At 41.4% G+C, this 23701-nt stretch overlaps 1 long non-coding RNA gene across 2 annotated transcripts in view; it reads right to left on the reverse strand.

Annotated features, from left to right (window-relative positions):
- Positions 1-21718, reverse strand: part of LOC107988784 (uncharacterized) — a 26872-nt gene extending 5154 nt beyond the window's left edge. Inside the window, exons 1-2 of one of the 2 annotated variants that reach the window (XR_003050151.1) lie at positions 19132-21718; positions 17808-17866 (exon numbers count right to left, since the gene is read on the reverse strand). This is a non-coding gene — a long non-coding RNA (uncharacterized LOC107988784). The remainder of the gene's footprint in view (positions 1-17807; positions 17867-19131) is intronic. The other variant, XR_003050150.1, reaches the window with a different exon arrangement.
- Positions 21719-23701: the final 1983 nt, after the last annotated feature.

A 23701-nucleotide genomic window follows, 5' to 3' on the forward strand; every position in this document is an offset into this window, starting at 1 on the left:
TCAATCTTACATCATGTTTCACTCCAGTAAGTCCTGCATGAGATCCCTGTGGCTGTCATGTTGAAGCATGTCGGCCTATTCTTCATCCATGCAAGTGTGTGTCATTAGCATGAGCGTGTCTCTGCATCTCTGAGTGTGTGTGTGTGTGTATCTATGCACATCCCCACAGAGTCAACACACACACACACACACTCACTCACTCGACTCGTCAGCATCTGCAGCATCTGCCACCTGCCTGCTGTGCTCACGGTTCGACCGGTGGTGATTCATCATCCGCCTACGTGCTGCCTTCCCGTCCAATTATTAGGCGATTAGCAGACACGCACGTCTGGTTATGACGGCGTGAGTCTCCGCCATGGACCGGATTTAAGAAACGGATGCAACCGTTCGTTTGTAAAATCCCCGTCACGCCGCGAAGCTGGAGATTTGTACATTGAAAAGACGCTTTTCTGGTCGACCTGATGTCGTCATGGAGAAGAGGTCAAACATGTGACTGAGGAAACAGAGTTAGTGTTAGAGTTAGAGTTAGAGTTAGCGTTAGAGTTAGCGTTAGCATTAGTGTTAGAGTTAGCGTTAGCTTTGACCACAGTTTAACATTCTGATATCACTTTTGAGGAGAGAAAATCACATTTTGTGCAGCGATAATATTTTGACAAAATTGTTGAAAACAACATTGCTGTGCCTTTTGTATCGCAATATATCGTATCGTGATACGTATCGTATTGCCAGATATCGCCAATTTACATAGCTGTGATTCCCCAGGTACAAAAATCTGTAACTCCACAGTTACAGGTAATTTTCAACAAAAGCTCGGACGTTTTTTCCAAAAGCAAAAATAAATCAAACCTAAAAATGCTTCTCTGCATTAGCCTAGCAACATGCTACACACAAGGAACTTCTGTTTGTCTTGGAGTGTCTAAAAGTGCTGAGCAGTTAGCAGGATTTGCTGGGTTTTTAGCTAAACACGTGTGATGTGTTGCCAGTGTCCTGACTCTGTGACGACTGTACATGAGGTCATACAGTACTCAGTGTTGACGGCTCATCTTCTCCGCCTCCAGGACCTGGATCATCCATCATCCACTGACAGCAGTGACGCCGCTGAAGAGCAAAGCAGCGCACGCTTGCTTGGTCACGCGGCGTCCAGTTAGCGGCACTGGTGCGAGTGATAGCTGTCATGTCGGCGGCGAGGCGTTGATTACACCTGACGTCCGGGATAAGTGGTCCGTTCTGACAAAGTGAATGTACGGAGCCGAGGTGACAGATGAAAACAAAGGCGGCTCGTTTCTGCTGCTGCTCCTCGGCCGCGTGGATCCACAGGAGCGCATCTCCAGATCTGAGGACGGCAGACGTTTCTCCATCATTTCTTTCAAATTTATCTCCTCTGACTTTGTGAAGTTGACCATTACCCCCAAGGTTGTGTTGGAGTGAAACACCTGTTCATAAATGAAGGAATAAACAAAACTCTCCTGACAAGGAGTCAGTCGTCTTTTGTTTATTTCTATGAAACGTCTGTGGGGTCCACACATCCTTCTATCCACGTCTGGTATCTTGGACTGACTTTACAGATACTGCTGGCAGACGTGACCCATATGTGGTCCACACCTGCTGAAGGTGAGAGTGTGACCAGCTCCACCCAGACTATTTTCATTTTTACTCCTCAGTCCTGTCATGTCACATTTGATCCAACTTTCACGTCACTGAAGTGGAACAGACGTCACGATTCTCTGCCACAGTCATGAAATATCCACTAACTTATGCCTGAGGAGCTCTCAGGTGTTCTCCAGGAAACGATTCCTGGACCCCAGGAATATCTGCTGCTCCCTCCGTAGAATCCTCTGGTAATCCTCAGATCCCCAAACCACTGGGCCAAGCCAACATCTCTGAACCCTCTCTGGGATCGTCCCACTTCCTCCTCCCTGGAAACAAAATATTTTGTCCCAAATCTTCACTCTCTCTTTCTCTCTCCTCAGAGTAACCATCTCTCTCTCTCTCCTCAGAGTAACCACATCAACTCTCAGCATCTTCATCTCCTCCAACCTCCACCTCCAGCTCCTCCTGCTGTCCTTCACAGTGTCGCGGTGTGAAGCGTCACCCGTCACTCAGACAGAGCGTCCATCACTGTCCCAGAGCCGGTGATCCAGTTCTGTCAGCCCTACTTCTACAAATGTAGGTCTGCTCTGTTTTTATCATCTGGGTTTTTACACACACTCAGCGATAAGGAGTGTGTGTTTGCTGCCCCCCGGGACAGACGTTCTCTCTCTCCTACACTTTGGTCTGTTCGTGGGTGTATTTAAGCTTTTAGAGGCTATTTCTGAATTATTTAACCGACTGCATTTACAGCCTCTGTTTTTAGAAAGTTCATTCTCTGCTTTTTATTATTTGATGTTTTAAACAGCGACCATCTGCCGTGTTTCTCACATGAACTTGTTTTAATTAATTCACATAGACTTTCTAAAGTTTATACACTCATTTTTTAAGCATTCTTCCCTTTACCCCCATGTACCAAATCCCACGCCCTGACGTGACTGTGCTCAGCGGCTCTGACCGTTGTAGAGTTCAGAACAGGCTCTAAAGTCGGGACAACTTGAATATTTCAGCTGGGTTGACACGTCTGCTGAATCTTAAAACTGAATTCAGAAATAGCTGACTGTCTGAAGGGTTAAGAAGAAACTGTTTGGGTCAATGTTACATTATTTATCAACACTACATCATTATAAAACCTAATCCAAAAAATGCATTTTTTTTAATCAAATTTGAGTGAATCCTGATGATGGCGACGTTTGTCCAGGCGTAACTATATTAATATTATTATAATTACAGAATTCCAACAGCCTTGTACACACACACACACACACACACACATGCGCAGATGCAGATGTGGCTGAGAGATAATATACAACCAATTTAATGTAATGACGCATGCTTTGCATACAAATGAGCCAACACGGAATTTATAACAGTTTAAGTGAGGACCACACACACACACACACACACACACACACACACACACACAGAGATCTCGTGCTCAGAGACCTCAGGGAAGCCTCAGTGATTTTTCATCATGATGAACCAAAATTATCCAGGAAGGATGCAAATAAAGAGCTGCGACATTTGTGGTATTTCATTGGAATATATACACCATGAATATTAATTCAGTGAAGACCCTGGGGTCAAAGGTCAGTGTGATCACCCTGATCGTGACTTCAGATTTGTTTGTTGATAACACATCGATCTGTCAACGACTACAGAACATCACTTTTTTTTCAGACAAAAACACATTCACTCTAAATGAAATAAACATGACTTTACACACAACACAATCGTATGAATTTTACATTAATATAAAATTAAATTTGAACCATTACAAATCAAATCGAACTGTTAAGAATTTTGGATGTGAAATGTCAGAGCGTTAGAAGAATAAATTACGGTGTGATTAGCGTTTTAAAGTCACGGGGTAGTCGAGTGTCTTTCAACTGCTACTTTATCTTTTAAAAACTGTGATTTTAAAATTTAAAGTCTTACCCCCAAAGTGTGGGTTCATTCTCCATCTTCAGACTGAATTCTAAAAAATAAAGATAAAGTGTTAGCTCAGTGTCAAATGTAATCTGTTAGGGTTTTTATTTCTCTTGCACCAACTCAGTCTACTAGTAAAAAAACAACAGCACCAACTCAGTCTACTAGTAAAAAAAATACATAGAAATGGACCTTGGAAACAATTATATATTTCAAAATGTGAATAAAAATACAAAACTAAAGACTAGCTAAAATATGACACAGCTTTTAACAGGTTGTCATTTGCAGTTAACTTTTTTCTATTAGGGCTGAAGGACATCTTTTAGTCACTAGGATTAAAAACTTTTCTTTTATATGGTAACACTGAAGTCATGCACAGAAATAACCCTTTATAAACGCTGTGATTTTTTTTTTTTTAAAAAAGTATTCAAATCTTATCCTGAAGTTTGGACTCGTTCTGTAGACACCTCCACTGTGTGGCTCTGAATTCCTTCAGAATAAAGGATCAGCTGAGTGTCAAATGAAAATGTAATCTGTCAGTTTTTTTTTCTGTTGTCACTTTTCCAAAAGCCTTTTCATTACCCTGGCATTCAAGCGAAGATGCTTAGGAAACGCTGGGTGTGAAGCGTATCACAGCTGCTGCCACATCTCTGACAGGTACTGAGGAGACGCATTTATTTCTCATTCACAGGATATCAAGCTCATTCAAAAAATCTAAAAAAAAAAAAAAAAAAAAAAAACCCTCTCCCCTTCTCCTTCCTTCCTTCCTTCCCGAGGGCGTAAAACTTCAAGTGCAGCATCAGCCGAGAGCACAGCGGAACGTGGCACAGCTGCTGACACTTCAGGTATTTTTTCATTAAAAAAAATAAATATAACCAGTAACAGCACAGAATTATATATATATTTATATATATCTATAACTGTGGATTTTATTTGTTCGTGTCAAGATATCCAACCTTGAAGTTAAAATACAGATCCAAAAGAATATTTAATTAAAGTCATGCTAAATGGAGCTGCACGCGCTCAGTTATAAACCCAGCTAAGGATCTGTGAAAACACGTGAAACAAAAGTCACCAAACCAACGTACACAGAGAAAATCATCAGCTTCACATTAAAGCACGCAGCAGTCGTTCAGTCACTGCTTCCTCTGTCAGTCAGTCAGTCAATTCACAGAAATCTTTTTTTTTTTTTTCAAATTCACTGATGAAAATCCTTTGTTTGAATCCACTTCAGTGACACGGCGTCAGCGAACCCTCGGCAACAGTTTACACGGGAGATAAAATTCAACGTTTTTTCAACGGACTTTGTTGAAACAAATATAAACGTTTACAAAACTTTGTTTCTGGTCCAAAAGTCAGAAATAGAGGTGTAGAGTTTGTGTGATAGAAAACACAATAAACACAGTCCGCGTTTTCTTATCCCTGGACGGCACACATTTAAAGAAAACACACACACACACACCTCCTCTGGCATAGCTGTGATTATGTGACACTTTCTTTCTGCTATTCTTCAAATCATAATTACATCTAAAGTGCAGAGCCTCTGTTCCGCTGCCTAAGAGCTGATGCAGTGAAGGTCCAGCTGCTGCTGATCAGACACTGTCTGTTTCCAGACACTCAGACTCTCTATTGTTTGTTAGAACCAGGACAGAACCATTATCTGCTGCTGCTCAGATGACATGGACATAATATTTACTCAGGTACGTGTTTTGCCTCTCAGTAGCTTTGAGGTAGCGGGGCCACTTTAGCCTAGCTGGACATTCAAATATTCTTCACCACAACCTGTTAGAACCGTAAATCAAATGAAAAAAGAAACAAACAAACCACCAGAGGCTCTTAGTCCTTTTATAACACCGACCTCTTCCACATATATTCACTCCTGCAGGGGATACTAGTATGGACAATGTCAAATACTGTTTTTGCTAACACTCTTGAGAAGCTAATTAGCCTATTCGTTAGCCAAAGTCTCACAGTACAATGATGTCACACTACACTCACAGGGCATCAATTGAATATAAGAACATTCTAGAGTTCTAGATACTGACCTTTGACACCAGGTCACAACCTGCTTCAACATCTGGTCCAGGGTCTGAACTGCACTTTTCAAAGGTCACACAGGTCAACACTGGACAGTGATGTGATGATAAAACTGGTCAACGCTACTGAGACACTTGAACCAGTCTGAACCGGTCTGTAGTCGTAGTCACATCAGACACTTCTGTCTGAGGACCAGGAGGCCGGGCTCTAAAGTCTCTCTGGATCGCGTTGGGTTCTGACTTGATTCTCTCTCTCTCCACCGAGGGCTGTCTGGCCCTGGAACAGGCCTGCAGCGATGATTAATAAGAATTACCAGTCTGGAGAGAACGAGAGGCACTTTGGCCTGGTGGGTCTGGAGAGAACGAGAGGCACTTTGGCATGGTGGAGGGAGGTGGGGTGAGGGAGGGAGAGAAAGAGAAGTGGACTAAGTGGAGATCACTGGGACGTAATGACGGGGGATGTTGACGAGGAGTGAGAAAGGAGTCGGTGGCTGGAGCCTGATTAAAAACCGATGGTGTCACTGTGTCTCCCAGCACTGCTGTGTTCACGGTTACGTGTTTATGATCCAGATCAGTACCAGGACAGATGAAAAAAAGGTGGGTTTCTGGTAAATACAGAAAAAAAGTCCGTGTCTGTTCACTGTTCAAATTCTCCTGCATTTAAGTTAGAGCGGCTCAGCCTTCAATGCTCTTGACAAGAAAAAAGGAACGCGCCCCAGGCTGGACTTACTGGGATGAAACAGATCCTGGAGAAGAAGGAACTGTTTCATCATGAGTTCAGTGCTCGGCACAGACACGGTGAAGTTAATGAGGTAAAGACGGCAGCAGCACTGGTCAGGTGGTCATTGATCAACTACACAGACAGACAGGTCGTAGCAGTGACAACGGGGCTACGTTTTTTTTCTCCAGACATTGTGAAGTTAATGAGGTAAAGACGGCAGCGGCACTGGTCAGGTGGTCACCCTCAAAATGCTGCATTGATCGACTATACAGACAGACAGGTCGTAGCACTGACAACAGGGCTACGTTTTTTTCTCTCCAGACCTCGAAGGCATCGCTGCCAGATCTCGCAAAATTGTACAATAGTGCAAGTCATGTTTATGTTGAATAACAAACTAGCTGACGCGTGATTGGCCCCCAAACCTTCTGTGGCTTTGGGGGAATGGGGCAAAAAGGGCGCCATCTAATGGAGGGAGTGATGCCGTGAAAAACCTCGGGAAAAAATAGCAATTAGAAAAAGATCGTCGTCTGTCTTTGTTGTGAGTCTAATGTTAGAAATAAACTCTTGAATCTCAAATGCTTTTTTTTTTTAGCAGCTCCAGGATGTACACAGTACCGTCACACCGCATCACCGAAATGCCTGCAGAGAACACTTTCTGAGAGAGGCTGAAGGTCAGGATCAAAGAGGCTTCTGGGAATTGTAGTCCCAGCAGCTAAAGACATGTTCTGTATCAAAGCCAGTCCTTTAACGCAGGAACCTGTGGCATTTCAGCTCAGCTTGAACCCCCTCTCTGTTCTGTCACTGTTGTCAGGAATGATATTTGAGGGAACTTGAAGTTGTGGCTTCTCTTCTCCAGAGGGGCTGGTGCAGACAGACAAAAACATGATGATTCAAACAGAGAAAGTAATAAAAAAAAAGAAGATGATTTTGCTCCTGACTGCCTGAATAAATCAACCCAACTGCTCCACCTTCTCTGGTGTGTTTATGTAAATCTGCAGCATCCTGTATAAAGTATGAGGCAATATGTGTAGACCGTACAATCATGACGACGCACAGGCAATAACAAAAGACAGCATTGGATTCCCTGCCCACAACTGAGGCCATAAACTGTTTCCGACTGCATCAAGTTTCCCTCCATGAGACATAACACGGTTCTGTTTCGTTTTATTATTATTTCTACTTTCCCATCAGCCCTTTCTGACCGGCGCTGCACAAACGTCTGCACCGGCTGATGATGAGAGAGTGGGACGCGAACCAACGCACGCATGTGTTTATGGGTCATCTGGTTAATTTTACACTGCAGGGTGTTTGGTGTTTGGGTTTTATCACATCATATATTTCAGTTTTTATGACGTCTCATTTGTTGTGTGTCATCAGCATACACAGTCGTCGTGTCTGCTGAGAAACGAGGAGGCAGTTATTGAGAATTATCACAGGAACAGAGGTAACCTTTGTTGGCTTTCATGATCCAACGTCCCTATATAACTTTACAAAACAATGGAATCCAAGACAGAACCTGTACAAGTCCAGCAGCCCCACGGTTTACTAAATACAAAAATGAAATGGTCTTTGCTCTAAAAAGCAGTTAATGGAGCCTGCTTGAGTTTCTGTCCCAGCTAACGCTAATGCTAATGTCAAATGTTTGCATGTAAAGACTGAAGATGAGACTCAAGCACAGACTCAAACGTTCTGCTGCTGCGTTTGCACTAAAACCAGACTGACAAGAAGAAAACTCTCTCTCTCTGAAGCTTCTCCAACTTCTTTGGTCCTGACTTGAAGTTCTGACCCTTTACCCACGATCGACCAATTATCTCTCTCCCTGCGAATACAAATACAGCACCGCAGTTCAAACAACAACAGATAAAGTGTGTGTGTGTGTGTGTGTGTGTGATGTCATGCAAAGTTCCCAGACGGACACTAATGAATAGCAGTTGATGTGTAACCTCAGCACCACCAGCGGGGGGTGTAAACACCACACTGTCTACAACCACAAAGTAATTACCGTTTTTTGTTTTTTTTCGGGGGGAGGAGGGGAGATTCTTTATTGAAATTCTTATCTTGGACCGTCATCCTTTACCTTGACAGATGTCCTTGCTGTGTCTGGGACGGGTTTTTTTTTTTTCTCTCGGCTTGTTGTAAGGCTGGAGAGAAATCCCATTTTACCTTGAACGCCACACAGTTCCGGTGCCGGCAGAATAGTTGGAGCTGTGAGAAATTGAAGTGTTCCTCGTGTTGACCAATAAACTCACCAAAGCCCACGAACTGTGCCTGAGTTACAGGCAGTAATGCAGTGTACGGTGTCACAGTACACACACACACACACACACACACGCCGCAGCATCTGTCACATTTATAAGAATGATCTCACACTGCGCCTCTGATTTTTCCTCTTCTCACACTTTGTCTGCGTCTGGAATCTTTCGTCTAAGCTTGAAAAAAAACCCCTGCGTTGCCTGAGGGCTGATCACAGTCTGCATCACATCTCACCTGCTGTCAGCTTTTATGGCTTTTTCATCACTGCCTGCACATAAATATCTGAAACACAGAGCTAAAGAATGGCTTCATTCATTCTTTGCTGTAAATAAATAAAAACACACACACACTCTTTGATATTTTCTCAAATGAAAATATCAAAGTGTTCACCCTTGAACTGACAAATATATATCAATATATGTATTTGATCTTTTAGTATTTTCTGAACTTTCAGCCTCGACTTTAAAACCATACATTAGACTCAAACCCAATAAAAAATAGACAACTATAAGCCACAACTTAATCACTTAACTTCAAATTTAGTCCAAATAAAAAGAGACAACTATAAGCCAAATTTAGTCCCCTCAGAGTCAAACTTGTGTCCTCATATTTAAATCCTATGCTTCACGTCTCAGACCCTGAGCCTTGATTTGAGTCACATCTCAGTATGACTGATCTGCAGCAGGTTAGACTGAATTAAGCCTGAGATTTAAATTCAAATTCAATGTTAGTATCTAACTTCCAAGGACAGGTTTCCTGAAGACGATATTCACACAAACGCTTGTACAAGACGTCAAAATCGGAACTCAAACGTTGATGTCCAGACCATTCAGGTCTTTGATCCCTGGATCAGAACCAAACCTCAGTGTGAGGCCGACTCCCAGCTCCAGGTACTGAAATGGTTCACCGTCAGATTCCTCCGTTTTTTCCGTTTCTTTTCCTCAGCATCTGTCCTGCTGATCAAGCTTTGATTCCAGTCCCTCCTCATCCCGTCACGGAGAAATTGATTTGTCTTGACACCATCAAGTCCTTGACACACGCTGATCCTCAACTCCATGTCGTCCTTTGATTGACCGATCCGGCTCCAGGATTTGGTTTCTCCTTCCTGTCTTTCTTCCTCATGGTCAAATCTCCAGCGTCGACCCTGTCAGATCAGCCGCCGTGGCCCAGGGACCTGGACCACGCTTCATTAGAAATGCATCAAATGCTCCTCAAACCTTGATGTTTCCACAAATGTTATTTTTTCCTCTTTTTTTCAAGGTTGCTGTGATGCCGACACAATCAGGCCGTGTGGGGAAACATCTTATTTTCAGCCTTTGTAGATGAAGCCCGTGGAGGAGAATCCCATCAGATTTGAAGAATTAGTTGTTGCTGGTTTGTGTTGCACTACATGAATAATTTATCCAATTGTCTTCTTTTGATGCAGAGAAGACCGCGTGGCTGGAGGTTCTGTGTTGATCTGCAGAGGGTCGGTGTCTGAAACTGACGCTAATAAAGATGTTTTACATCTTAATATTCAACCATAGATCAAACCATAGCCCAGGAGAGGAGAAACGTCAGGGGCCACGGAGTGTGCTGCTGCCTTACAACAACAAAAAAGTCGCTGGTTCGACTTCGACATTCCCAGAAATCGACTAGGAGGAAGTGGGGAAAGTTCTCTGCTCAATCACAGAGCTCCACATGGAGACAAACAGTCATTCACACTCACATTCACACCTATGGAGAAATGGCTGTAATATTGTGATATTTCATGTGCAGTACTTTTTTTTCTCCCACCGAGGCGCTAGAGAACAATATATGTGGATGATTGAACATTATTAAATTATGAATTCCAATCTATGCACAAAATGTCAAAAAAATTCACGCAAAAAATCTCTCTCTCTATATATATATACATTTATATATATAAAATATGTAATAATATAATAGATATAACAAAAAAATGTCTAAGTTTTAAGTTTTTCTTTTAGTTACTGATAAAATTATCATGTCTCTGCTTGGTCCTCTTCCTCTGTGGTTTAATTTAATTTAAATTAATTAAATGTGTATCCTTATTATATTTTGATTTGCATTTCTTCATTTAATTTATTTTTAATCTTCTATTTTTTTACAATTTAAAATACTAGGAACCAGAGCGGGGGTGGGGGGCTTGACTTGACTTTCCCCCCTGGACTGGGGTTTTAAGACCCAGGGTTTAGTGTCCTCAGGTGGACTCATCAATAAAGCGTCTTTACAACCAACTCCGCACACACTTTAATGTCTGATCCCTTAACATTTCCCTTACTTTCCACAAAGTGCTGTAAAGTCTTATTGGGTCAAAATAAAATGAGGACGCTGTTTTTTGGGGTTTTTTTTTTTCTCTGTCACCACGGCGACGAACAATCACTTTCACTGTCAGGAATAAAACCATTTCCACTTCGAGCTGGTGTGGAAGCAGCTCTGTTGAATCAGCAGCGTTTAATTAATTGGTTTACACAGTGTAATCGTCCACCTGTCCCACTCTCCTGCCCCAGTCTGGATACTAACTGCCCTGGGGTTTTTAGGGAAACATTAAAATGTTCAAGGGAGGAGCAGAAACAGCCAGTCAGCGCTCAGAGCCGCTGAGGTGTTTTTGTTTATAGGTCTCAATGTTGGCGTCGACGCTGAGCTTTGATACGACGCTACGCTCCGTCGTCACCGTCCACGCGCTCGCAGACACTGCTGTACGTTGGAATATTTGTTTTGCAATACACCCAGTAGGGGGCAGTCCTTCACTGCCCTTGGTCTCACCCCCAATTTTCTTCCTAGCGTGTATGTTACATGTACATAAGTTATGCACAACAGCTCACCTTTAAGCTAACACCTAGCTAACTTGGACCCATTTTCTGGTGACCTTATCGTTATGCATTTTTCCGTCTCTTCCGACTCTTAGCAACTCACATTTTAAACCAATCGTGATTCATTTTCTGGCTACACACCTGATTTAAATTTCATTTTCAGTGCGTGGTGATAAAGTTGCGGTGTCAGTGATAGATTCCTGGCAGGAGAGCTGCTCTCATAAAGTCAGCACTGATCCTCTCCCTTCACTCCAGCTCTGTAACTAAAAGTGGAATAAATAATCCCATGATGTTTCTGTTTATGGCCCAAAATTGATCGGTTTGCTTCACAGCAGGCTGGATCGATGGAGTGGACTGTGTGAAAATCAGCTCTGTACTTTACCAGCTCAAATTTCTCCCTTTCTTCCATCTGCTTTTTATGAGCTCCCAGGAAATAACAAAACTTTATATTTAATAAAATCTATGATAGAATAGAATTTTTAACAAGCTTTTCAATTCATTTTGCAGCAGTTTTATGTCTGACAGCTGCCTGTGTTTCGTCCACATACACGTACACGGCCATATATGTCGGCAGATACAGTGTCAAGTCAGGACACATTCATAATCCACCTGGATGATGTTTAAATTATGGGTTACATTTTAGATATGGTCCACCAGATGTGGGGGTCGATCACAGACTCGATGTGGTTCTAACCCAGGTGGACTGGTCTCAGGTCAGTGTTCACTCTTCTTAACATACCACATGAGTCCTGTGTTACTCAGACTTCAAAATGAATTAATCACAAACGTGTCGTCCCTGCAGAGGAACCTGCAGCTGAACAGACGTCGGTCATTTCACCAGTTCTCACTGGTATGGACTGGTATCAGCCTGAACCTGGTTATAGGTTTTATATCGGTGTCACTGCATATTTACGGCTGTCAGTCAAAATCCATTAAATTCTGATTGGTAACAGGAAAGGTGTAAGTTATCACAGTTAATCCTCATTAGCAGTGGTTATAATTTAACAGTCAACAGGGCAGTGGTGACCAAAGATTCTCTACAGCGCCCTCACTTTGTAGTTAGCACATTGTCAGCACAGACTTTACCCCAAATAAACATGGTAAATCAAATAAGAATAAGTTGCCTGTTTGCATCCCTGGGGGGCCTCGCCCCTCGCTTTGGGAACCAACGCTACAGGGCAAGAAGAAGATCAACTTCCTTCTTTTCCACCAACCACAGTCTTCGGTTCAGATGTGACAATGTTTTGCAGATCTCATTTCAAATAAAGAGATTTTTGTTTTCACCAAATGTCGGCACACCTGTCTTGGACCATTTCTAACCTGGGCTGCAGCCCGGGGCCCGATTTAATGTCATCTGCATATATGAGCAGCTTCTAATGGCAATGTATTCAGGAAACATCAGCGGAGGGATTATGATGATGAATAAAGATCCTTGAGCCGCTCTCAAAGGGCACTTGTGAGAGAGAGGAAGAAGGGGTAAGAGAGAGAGGGATGATGGGAAATAATGCAGATACTCGGGGCTTTCCTTCTCTCTGAACAACAGAAGGATTATTGTCCGTAACACTGTGAATCTTCAGGGTTCTTTTTTTTTTTAGGATGGAATTTGAAAGGATTTCAAAGACGTTGATGTGACAGAAAATCCTCTCAGAACAAAATGTGACGCAAGAATTTTGTCACCAAAACTAACAACAGTTAGTTAGAAAAAGAAAAAGCAACACCAAAGTATTGTAACATCTTAGAATGGTCTCATAAAAAGTCTGTGTTTGAACGGTGCCTGCTCACATTCATTCACTCAGACACTCAGGAGAGATTTCTCTCTGTATGCACAATTAAACCCAACATTTTCTAAAATGACGTGGAGAGAAGATGAGAGGAGGCAGAAATTATACCTTCCTGCGCCGGTGTTTGCCTCACACTCAGGGAATCTCTCTATTCAACGGCAGGATTTTATTTAAGAAAAAAAAAAAGCACACAGCTAGAATTATGCTGTCAATGAGCCGCTGCACAGACAATTAAACTCCTGGCACATGTTGAAAATTGCACATCGTCAGCAGCAGCATCAGAACGAGGAGGAGAGCCCTCCCACAGGCATTGTTTTAACACATTCTATTCCGTATATATCTATATTTAATTTCAAACTATTTTTCCTCCAAGCTCAATGTAGCATTTTGGCTAACTTTTATCTTCATGTGCAAAAGTTTTGACTATCTTCAGCGAATCTTTTGCTAAAGACTCCCTGGCCAGTTTTAGATTTTAGCCTGTAGCTAGCGCACAGCTAAAGACACATTTATTTAAGGCCATATCAGTTAGCCATATCAGTTAGCCAATCTCAGCTATTTTTAGGCTAATCATTTATTTTTTTAAATATCTATGTTTTTGGGGTATTTTTCAACCTCTCTTTACATAAAACAATTTATTCACTTTTAAGGTCATTTTTATCATATTATTATATTATATATTATATATATTGTTTTCCCTTGTGTATTCTCAGCGGTTGTGTAGTAAAATTATGCTAGTTTCGCAGAAACGGTGTATAATTTTTGTGTCTGTTCCACTGGTCTAATATAAAAGTGTTTAAAGTTTAAGTCAGTTTAAAACTTCTTTGGAATGTTGACAATATTGGTGCATATCACTAACCTAACTTCTCATACCCGTTGGCTATATACTTACTGGTTACAGTATTAGCTTTTCAAATATCATTCACCTCAAGGTCTAACATGGGTTGGAGATACCGCTGGATGTAAGCGGATCACGTTTGACAAAAGTAAATATATTTCACGAGGCCAAAAAAAAACAAACCAACCACTGACTGTGGCTTATTTAGTCTGTTGTCTCTGCTGCTGCCTGACTAGAATCACCAAGCGCGTGTTATCGCGGCGGTCTGTTTTCTACCCATATTGGACTTTAAGTGTCTGTGCATTTGATTGCTGCACACGTCATGTTTGCTTCCCTGCTTTCAATAATTCATCCCGTGTACAAGCATGGCTGCACGGCTTCACAGAGTCATCACTCTGAGGCCTGCCAATATTTACATCATTCACACTGAGCCCGGCTCTGCTCGCCACAAAGGCTCCATCACAGCAGGAAATGAAGGAAATCTATCTGTCCCTAATGAGACACAGCAGACAGGAGTCTCCTTTTATTATTTCTACAGTCATTTCTGCTCAAGTCTCACGGGCAGCGCAGCAGCTTCCTTCAGATTCCCAGCCTGTCTCATCGTCAGATTGCAGGTGCTGAAGGTTTGAGGACGTGATGCAGGGACTCACTTTGACACAGAAGACGACAGGAACTGTTAAAGACACAGGACTGTCTCTGTCTCAGCAGTTTACTGTTTAAATCTAACTCCTCATCTGCTGTTGTCAGACGAAGGACTCTCTCCCACTTGCACACACACATTTAAACAAGATGTTTCAAAATAATGTTTCGCTGCTGTATTCATCCACATTTAAACAAGATGTTTCAAAATAAGAGCATGTCACTGCTGTATTCATTAGCTTAATGAAACAGAATACCTCAAAAACTGTTGGTTCGTCATTATACCTCAAAGACCTACAGACCATCATGACACGTCACTCAGCCAATGTTATACCACTATACCATTCACAGTAACATATTGCTAATTAATAGACTACAATAAACTTCCATCAAACTGGTCTATTATTGGTCCTAGAGCCAGATTTTGAACATACCTGATACTAAAAGGTCGTGGTAAAGCGAGAAATAAACAAACAGGAAGAATCAGAGAGAGGAGTCAGAGTCAGAGAGGTGCTGTTATCCACTGATGTAACACCGGTGCAGCTGCTCATCCAGAAAATGGAAGCTGAAGGACGTTTTCATGGATAAGAGGTGATCCTGTCTCAGCGCTAAAACGCCGGCAGTCGGAATAAAAGCTCGCTCAGCGAGGAGGCAGCAGTGCAGCAGGGGCTGCTGAGAGAGGGAAGGAGAATTACGTCTTTAACTCAGAGGCTTTTCGGATACTTTGCAATGAAAGTCGAATTACAGCGGAACGAGGAAAACAGCCTCGGTGTTTCATTTCAGTTTTGAACAATGATTTTCTTTTGCACCAGCAATTTAGTCTTCATACAGAATGATAACAGAGCTGGAGGATTCTCAGAAAATCAAAATCAACAATGAAAATTGTTACATTTAGAGGAAATCACAGCTGATTTGACACTTTCCAGCATGAAAAATGATCCTAAGTACTTGAAAAGTACTGTAGGGGGTGATATTCTGTTTTCCTGAACATTGTTTAAGGGGGATTTTCAACTGCAGCATTTTTACTTTTTGGATAACTCTTGGCATAAGGCAGAAGAAACAGGAAATGGCTAGAAGAAGAAAACAGCCAACAATCGAAAATGGTTCAGTGTTTCATACATTTCCTCCAATCATCATGCAGGACCCTGGCTTCCAAGACCACCAACTGCTCAGTCTCCCAATGAAGCCTGGCTTCTGTGGAAGTGAGTTTTTTTTTTTGCCTCATTTATTGAGTCTGTGTTGAGTCTCTGCTGCAACTCTCCACTGAAGCTGAGCATCAACAGCAACAACAACAAATCTTTGACCCTGGTCAACACCACTACAAGATCATTAGTCCATGTATCAGTCAAAACAATTTACTGCACAGTGAAGTATTACTACTACTAATAATATTAGACTACTCTGACAGACTACAACACAACTGTAGTTAGTGGTTCACATAATCAGGATGGGGATCAGATTTAGCCAAGTAGCCCTGACATGAGCCTGAGTACCGATTACTGCAGGATGGGGATCAGATTTAGCCAAGTACCCCTGACATGAGCCTGAGTACCAATTACTGATTGGTGGAGTATCTACCAATTGTTGAAGTAAATGCACTTTTATTTGGTGTATCAAGTATTCTGGACGTGGGGTCTGTATTAAATGCAGAATTTTCTGACTCCCCTCCTTGCTCTGTGTGAGCACATCCTGTCAGAAACACACAGACTCTCCATTTGTTGTGATGTGATGCCTTTCTCTGCTGCTGCTGCTGCTGCTGCTGTGGCCTCAGCTGATAACACATGCATTTTGAATAAAAGAAGCGTCACTCTGGGCAACGCTGCCGTGCAGTGATTAGGCCTCCTCTTCCTCCCTGTCATCTCTCTCCCACTGCCGCTCCATCATCTGTTTCCCATCATCACACATCATCCTATCTGCCTTTGTCCTTACCTGCCATACAGCTGTACACCTGGGACCCGCATCAGCATCCTGCATTCATCACACTCTGTCACCTCCCTTCATAATTTACCCTCCATCTCACACAAACAGCCCCGTTGCATCATTCACAATGTGAACACATCTTTTTTTTTTTTGCAGATTGTATCACCAAATAGGAGTTCATAAAAACAGTAAATTTACTTGTTTTGTGTATCTGTCAAATACCCCTGTGGGGTAAATGAATTAATTGTGCAACATTTTCCTTTTCTATATTTCGATTTATTGAATCATTTTCAGCTCAGCTTCAATTTTAGCCATCTTAGATCTTTGTCTAACAATATTTGGTGCTGAAAAATCAACAAATCACCTTCTCCATTTATTATTTATTCGAATGCTAATTTAGCAATAAAAAAGGAAATTCGTAAAGATCAGTACTTAAATAAAACTGAATTAATGTGAAAAATAGTCTGGCATTTGATAAAAATATAATAAAATAAAAAACGAAATAAAATACTATACTATAAAATCAATTTCCGATTTCATGCGGAGAAATAATGACGTGTGCGAAGCACCTGGCTAATAAATTAAATCCTATTACAGGACATTAATTTATAATAATGAACATATAAATCACCTTACTGATACATCAGTTTAACTTCAGTGTTATTTTAAATTACAGTAGAACATCATGAATGGTTCTTTTCACTAATTGAATCCATGTCCGACACACATTGTCAGCTGTAATTGACTGCTGGATCCAGTGCAACAAAGATGAGTGATTCCACATGAATAACGGACCAGACTTGCCGTGATGCATTTAAATGTTTTGGTAAAAACCCATTCCATCATCGTGAAAATCCATCAAACCCTCTGTCATCAATAAATCTCACAATCGTTTTCACACAGGAGTCCTATTGGTCAGAGTCGAGCCAGTCACCACAGGCCTGTTTCAGGCTGATGTCACTTCCTGTGACCCCAGCAGGAGTTAACATTGATTGTGATGTAACCAGGTTTGTATTGGAGGGAGGATCAGCTGAGCTGAATCAAAAACAGCGCTCATGATCAGAACGGTTTTCAACAGAGTGACGGAAGGACGAGCTGAGGCAAAGATCAAAATACAACAGAAAGGACTAGTAAAGAATTCAGACACAAGACCGCCTCATGGAAAAGAGAACCTTAAATTATCTTCTCAGTTTGGACCTGAAAAATGTCCCCATAACGACAGCATTTTCACATTGTCCCCACAAGTATAGCTATGCCAGATACACCCCCCCCACACACACACACACTCACCGAAGCCACAGGAAAGTCCACCTTCGTAATCCCACTCGTGTCCATGTCCGTCTGCTCAGCTGTGAAGAGAAGAAACAAAGTGATGATGTTGTGAGCTGTGTAGAAACAGACAGAGTGAAAATGGATGTGACAGAGTGATGAGGAGGAGGAAGAGAAGGAGCAGAGGAGGAGGAAAATGAGGCTTGACAGAACGTTTTATCTGGGGGAAAGAAAAAAAAAAAATAATGCTTTTATTCCCACAGACTAGCTCAGAATCCAGACTGGATCATAAGACGTCTGACTGATGCACTGGGACAGACTGTGACGAATCAAGAAGATGAAATCGACCCAACGTCTCCTTCAGGTGTCAGAGGTCAAATTGGCAAGCTGCAAAAGGTGAACATGTGTTGGGGTGGGGAGGTTTCAGGCTAGCAAATAAAGAAATGTTAGAAATACTGATATTTAACATCAATGCTATAAATATGAACTTAATGTCTTTGTTCTTCCTATTATTCTCAAATGCCAACGTTTTATTCCTGCCGTCTGTGATTTTTGTGGACAATAGTTTTAAACACTATCACAGTAAAAAAGTATTTTAAACAGTACTTTCTTCTTCAGCTGATTTCTTTAACAGTAAAATAAACAGTAACTCTCTCTTTTTTCCCCCAGGAGGAGTCAAGCATAATTTGCCTCTCTGGCCACAGTCCACCTGCAGGTATTCAAATGAAAACGCTCAGTGTGTCTGTGGAGGTGGGAATATAATCCAACAGATAGTCAACAAATCTGAGTTAAAGACTTATTTAAAGATAAAGATAATAATAATAATGTTAATAATACAATTGCCCTAAAAGTAGGTTATGTGTTAGATGTTGAGACAATTGACAGTCTTCACAATACCATTTATCAATATATTACCATATATAATACCATATGATACTCTATAGACAGAGGTTCCAAACTTTTCCAATCCTAAGAATATAACCGTAATTCAATAATAATAATAATAATAATAATAATAATAATAATAATAATAATAATAATAATAATAATAATAATAATAATAATAATAATAATAATAATAATAATAATAATAATAATTAAAAAGACAACAATGTCGTCTCCCCCTTCTCTTCTTCTTCGAGAATTTTATGGTGTGAAACAGCGCCCCTCTAAATGTCATATGGTGAATGAGCGTTGGAAACATGCTACTGCACTCTGTCACTCTCTTTGTAAACCCACAGACAATGCTACAAAATATGTAAAGAATCGTCGACTTTTACAATGTATTCTCTGGCTTTTACTCACTTTAACACATTTGTTTAGCTTATGAAAATGATTAACAAACCTGTTTTCAGCAGTAAACTTCATAATAAACTGTTGCTCCGGTCTATTTCTTGTCAAACATTCGTCCGTTTTTCCACAAGTTAGCTAAATGCTAGCTCGAGGGTTTAGCCATCTTCATGACAGGCACCAAACGCAAGGTGTACACAAATTATGACGTCACGTCAAAATTGCAGCTATCAGGTGAGGTGCGTTCACGTACAGTGGAAAACTTTAAAATCCGAAGATTACGGCAGTTTACGTGGCAGTGATAGATATCTGTTGACATTGTACTCACTGTCTTTTGTTGTTAAAAATACAAAATGTTTAAAATAAAACAAAAAACATCACTATAATTACCAGTGTGTTATATGAACATACTTTGTATGAAATACAAAATAACAAAGTATTTTTATTCACAGCACCAGATCTCTACTTACATACACAGTAACAGTTTTATACAGGGAATATACATAGAAAAGGTCCTTGCTTCATCTTTCCATCTGTTTGAGGGTCTTGAAAAACCTTGAAGACCCCCTGAAGTTGATTTTCCTTTTCCGCTCCACTGAGCTGCATCATTGCTGCATGAGGATTCACCATTATAAACATGTCATTTTCCTTTCTTTATTCCAACCACGTCTGACACTTTGCTCTCATGTCTTCTGTCATGTTACATTCATTTCAAATTTTCATGCAGCTAAATTATAGACAAAAATGTTTGAGACATTTTGTTTATTTTCTCCTTTCTAGTGAAAAATTGTCATCATCCCTCTGGTGTTTCTGTTCTATATTAAACACAGCACATTTACTGTATCTGCAGCAGCCTTGAGCTAACTAAGACTCACATAATTAAATATGGCATCATCAACTTTCATTGGACCTTGACACTGTACATGAATGTAATTATTTTTGCATTAATTTGCATTCAAATGCGTCTGTCTCACGATACCCCACATCTTCTTTTGTGTCAGATTTGTAGCTAATTTTCTCTCTCTGTAGTATGCACACACCTGTTAGACACACACTCTCTCTGCCTAGTTTGGGTTCTTGAGTCAGGACACACCTGGTTTACGTTCTGGTACCTAGTTCCTGGTACAAGTTCCTGTGCCTTTATAATGATGAGACTGGGACAACATAACACTGGACGTGAGTAAATAAGAAATTCAAACCAATAAAGAGTCGAGGGAAGATCGAAGTAGGGAGATAAATGTGAAAGTGTGTGTGTTGACGAGTGCAGACCATTATCACACTGTTCCTTCTGTTCCACAGGGACTGGAGAAGAGATTGAAAAGATTACACCGATTTAGACACAGCGAGTCTCTGAGGCAGACGCAGGTTCATCTACAGTCCAGCAGAGACTGACGCCGGACGGCAAATTAGAGCAGTGAAATTCAAGGGAGGAAATTCAAGCCAAATAAGATTTAGAAAATGGTTTAAGTCATAGCAGATCTCACTACCAGCTAGTAAGACATTGACCAGACCTTCTTCTAGGCACCGTCATATCATCCTGTCTTCCGTAGAGCCCCCCCTGCTGCTCCCTACGGTCAATGCAAATGATGTAATCTGCAAACATCATGATCCATGACAGCTCCCACCTGGCCTCATCTGTCGACCTCTCCTTAACGACCAAGAAGATGGGATTACCCTGATATTTAATCCATCTGCTCCTCAAACTGCATGCCTCGCCACTGTAACCCAATTCTTAAAAAGATATTCTACCAAAGGATACTTTGACGAGGATGTAAACACAGCCACAGCTGCAGAACTTCACGATAAAGGGAAGCAAAAAACTAAAATCCAGGACCCGATCAAAGAGGTAAAGAAAATCAATTTACCTCAGATCCTCTTGGATTTCAAACCGTTGCCCACATTGTACCAAAAGTCTGGACATTTTTGAATGATTTTGTCCCTATTATTCAAATCTTTTGTGGTGGCTCATGCATAAAAGGTTGCCTCTCAGCAGCAGGTCTGAGGGTTGACAGAGGAATGAAAAGCCCCTGCTGCCTGGTTAATGAGGAGGCGTCGGTGCAGCCGCTTCCTTCACTTCATTTGTTTTTCACTGTGGAATCAGACGAACCGACGCTTGACACTTGGACTCATTGTGTGTTTGATTATGGACATGCATCTGCTCTCGCCTTAATTTGCTGCCGCCGCTGTACATTAGCGCGGACCCCAGACTTCACTTGTTTTCTTCCATGTAGCCTTTATTCTGAGCACAAACCGAGCGGCTGCACTTGAACCGGTCCAATTACCAGGTTTCTGATTCCAGCCATTACTGCTGCCGTTTGATGCCTGGTGGAGGCGACTGTGTGTTTGATGCCAGGACTTTTAGGACTCGAGCTGTTCCAACAAACTGAGGGAACATACTGCAGTTCATTTTTTTACATCTTTCACACATCATGAACTAATAGATTATTTAGTACCAATTTAAATCAATTCGTATTGAGACATTGAGATAATCATGATCCCGGTGTTTTCAGCCTTAAAATTCACCTTAAAATAATAATTAATGCTAAAAATATTTCTCATTATTTTTAATAGAATGTTGATGCTGAGGGTCAGAGAGTTATTGTTTTGTCATCGTGATTAAAGTTCGATCATCATCAACAACAACTACAGTTCACTCCTCTCGTTATCACCACGGAGGAAAATAACATGTTATTTTACGTTTAGACTCCAGTCAACCTGAGAAACCGAGAGAGAGAGAGAGAGAGAGAGATCGAGTGAGGCAGAAGACACAGCGAGACAAAGAGTCCAACAGTTGATGGACGGCGCCTCGTTAAGTCCCATCAAAAGAGACTTGACTCTGGTGGAGTGTTATTAACACAACACAATAAAAGCAGACACTTTTATGTGGACGGATCCACACTGATTTAACGCAGCCTCTAATTAATATTGAAGACAGGTTAAGATGGTAATGGTACTTCAAAGTCTTTCTGGTGTTTAATGAGGAGCTGGTATTAAAGTTAAAGTATTGATGGGCTTCCACAGAACCTCGTTTATACTAAATCCTTCACCACTGACGCAGAAAGTATTGATTTTTAATTCACGTGAACCGGAGGTCGTAATTTTCATCAGAAGAAATATCAAAAATGAAGCGGAAATTATTTTATACAATGACCTCAAAGTCAGAGCGATGAATCTTCAAGTGCTGTGGTTTACAATGCGGGGGGCGTGTCCACGGACAAAGGCCAAGGCCGCGGTGTACAATGATGTAGCACTACAACTGGTACTACAGTTTATTACTGCAACCAAACATGTATCAACAAGAAGTAAATGAAGGTTGGAATCACTGTGGTAATGTGGTAAAAGTTCCCCCATAATTTTTATTTTTTTTAGTGTTCACCTGGATGTTTCTGTTCCACTTCCTGTCACTGAAAGTCGACAGAGACACGGAAGAAAAAGGCGGCAGCTGAGAGACTACAAACGATAACAGAAATGAGAAAAACAACAATGTAAAGATGGAGAGAAGTGAAGGAGAGAAGGCCACGGAGTCAGACTATAGGATCCGTCCTGGAAGATAAGAAAGAAAAAAAAAAAAGAAAGTTCCTGGCGTTTGAGCTGTGGGCTGTGTTTGAGTCCACATGCCCGGCAGCGGTGATGAATGGTGGCTGTCAGAACAAGCCAAACAAACACAGATCTGTGTAGTGTGTGTGACAAGGCTCCTCCAGGCTCCGCACTGAACAATGACATTTCCCTTCTCACTGCCTAACAATGAGATCTGGCAGGACACACACACACACACACACACACGCTGAAGGTGTTTCCACCGCCAGACTATGTTTAAGTCTGGGGTGGGAGGGGGGGTGGGGGGTGGGGAGCGGTGTTAATGTTTATGAAGAGCTGCTGTAAATAGAAGGAAGGAGACGTTCACTGTCATAGTCTACAAGTTAATTAGAGGCTAATGGCTAATGTGTGGGTGAGTGTCATCTTACTGTGTATTTACAGTACGTTGTAGTACCAGACTGAAGTACATTACTGTACTTCAGTCTGAAACCTATTTCTCTGAGACGATTCCTTTTCATTTAGTCTGGACACGACCGTGTTAAATCTCCTCATTTAAAACTGATTTTCTTAAACTCAATCAAAGTTTTTCTTTTAAAACCTGAAATCAAGATTTACTTTCAACAACTTCTGTTCGAGGACTTTTGTCACATGATTTTTTTTCCCCCTCCAAAAACAATTGCACTGCATTGATGTAGAAGGTTGACCCCAGTTTGACCCCAACAGTCGGTACCAGGAACTCTGAGGGACACGTGTCTGAGGTGAGAACCTTGTCATCAGTCCATAACCTTTATCTTGACCTGAGTTTATATCCAGTGATGGCACAGAACCTCCTCCTCCCCGGCTGTCGATGTCTGGAGAATTATGTGAAAATAAAAACTATTTTTATTTGTCTGTAAAGTTCAGAGTCTGACAGATGAAGAAAAACGACCAGACTGCACCGTTCAACAGTCAGTCAACAGTCAGTCAACAGTCAGTCAACAGTCAGTCAACAGTCAGTCAACAGTCAGTCAACAGTCAGTCAACAGTCAGTCAACAGTCAGTCAACAGTCAGTCAACAGTCAGTCAACAGTCAGTCAACAGTCAGTCAA

Source organism: Cynoglossus semilaevis, chromosome 7, assembly GCF_000523025.1.
Source record: "Cynoglossus semilaevis isolate Cse_v1.0 chromosome 7, Cse_v1.0, whole genome shotgun sequence".
Classification (NCBI taxonomy): Eukaryota; Metazoa; Chordata; class Actinopteri; order Pleuronectiformes; family Cynoglossidae; genus Cynoglossus; species Cynoglossus semilaevis.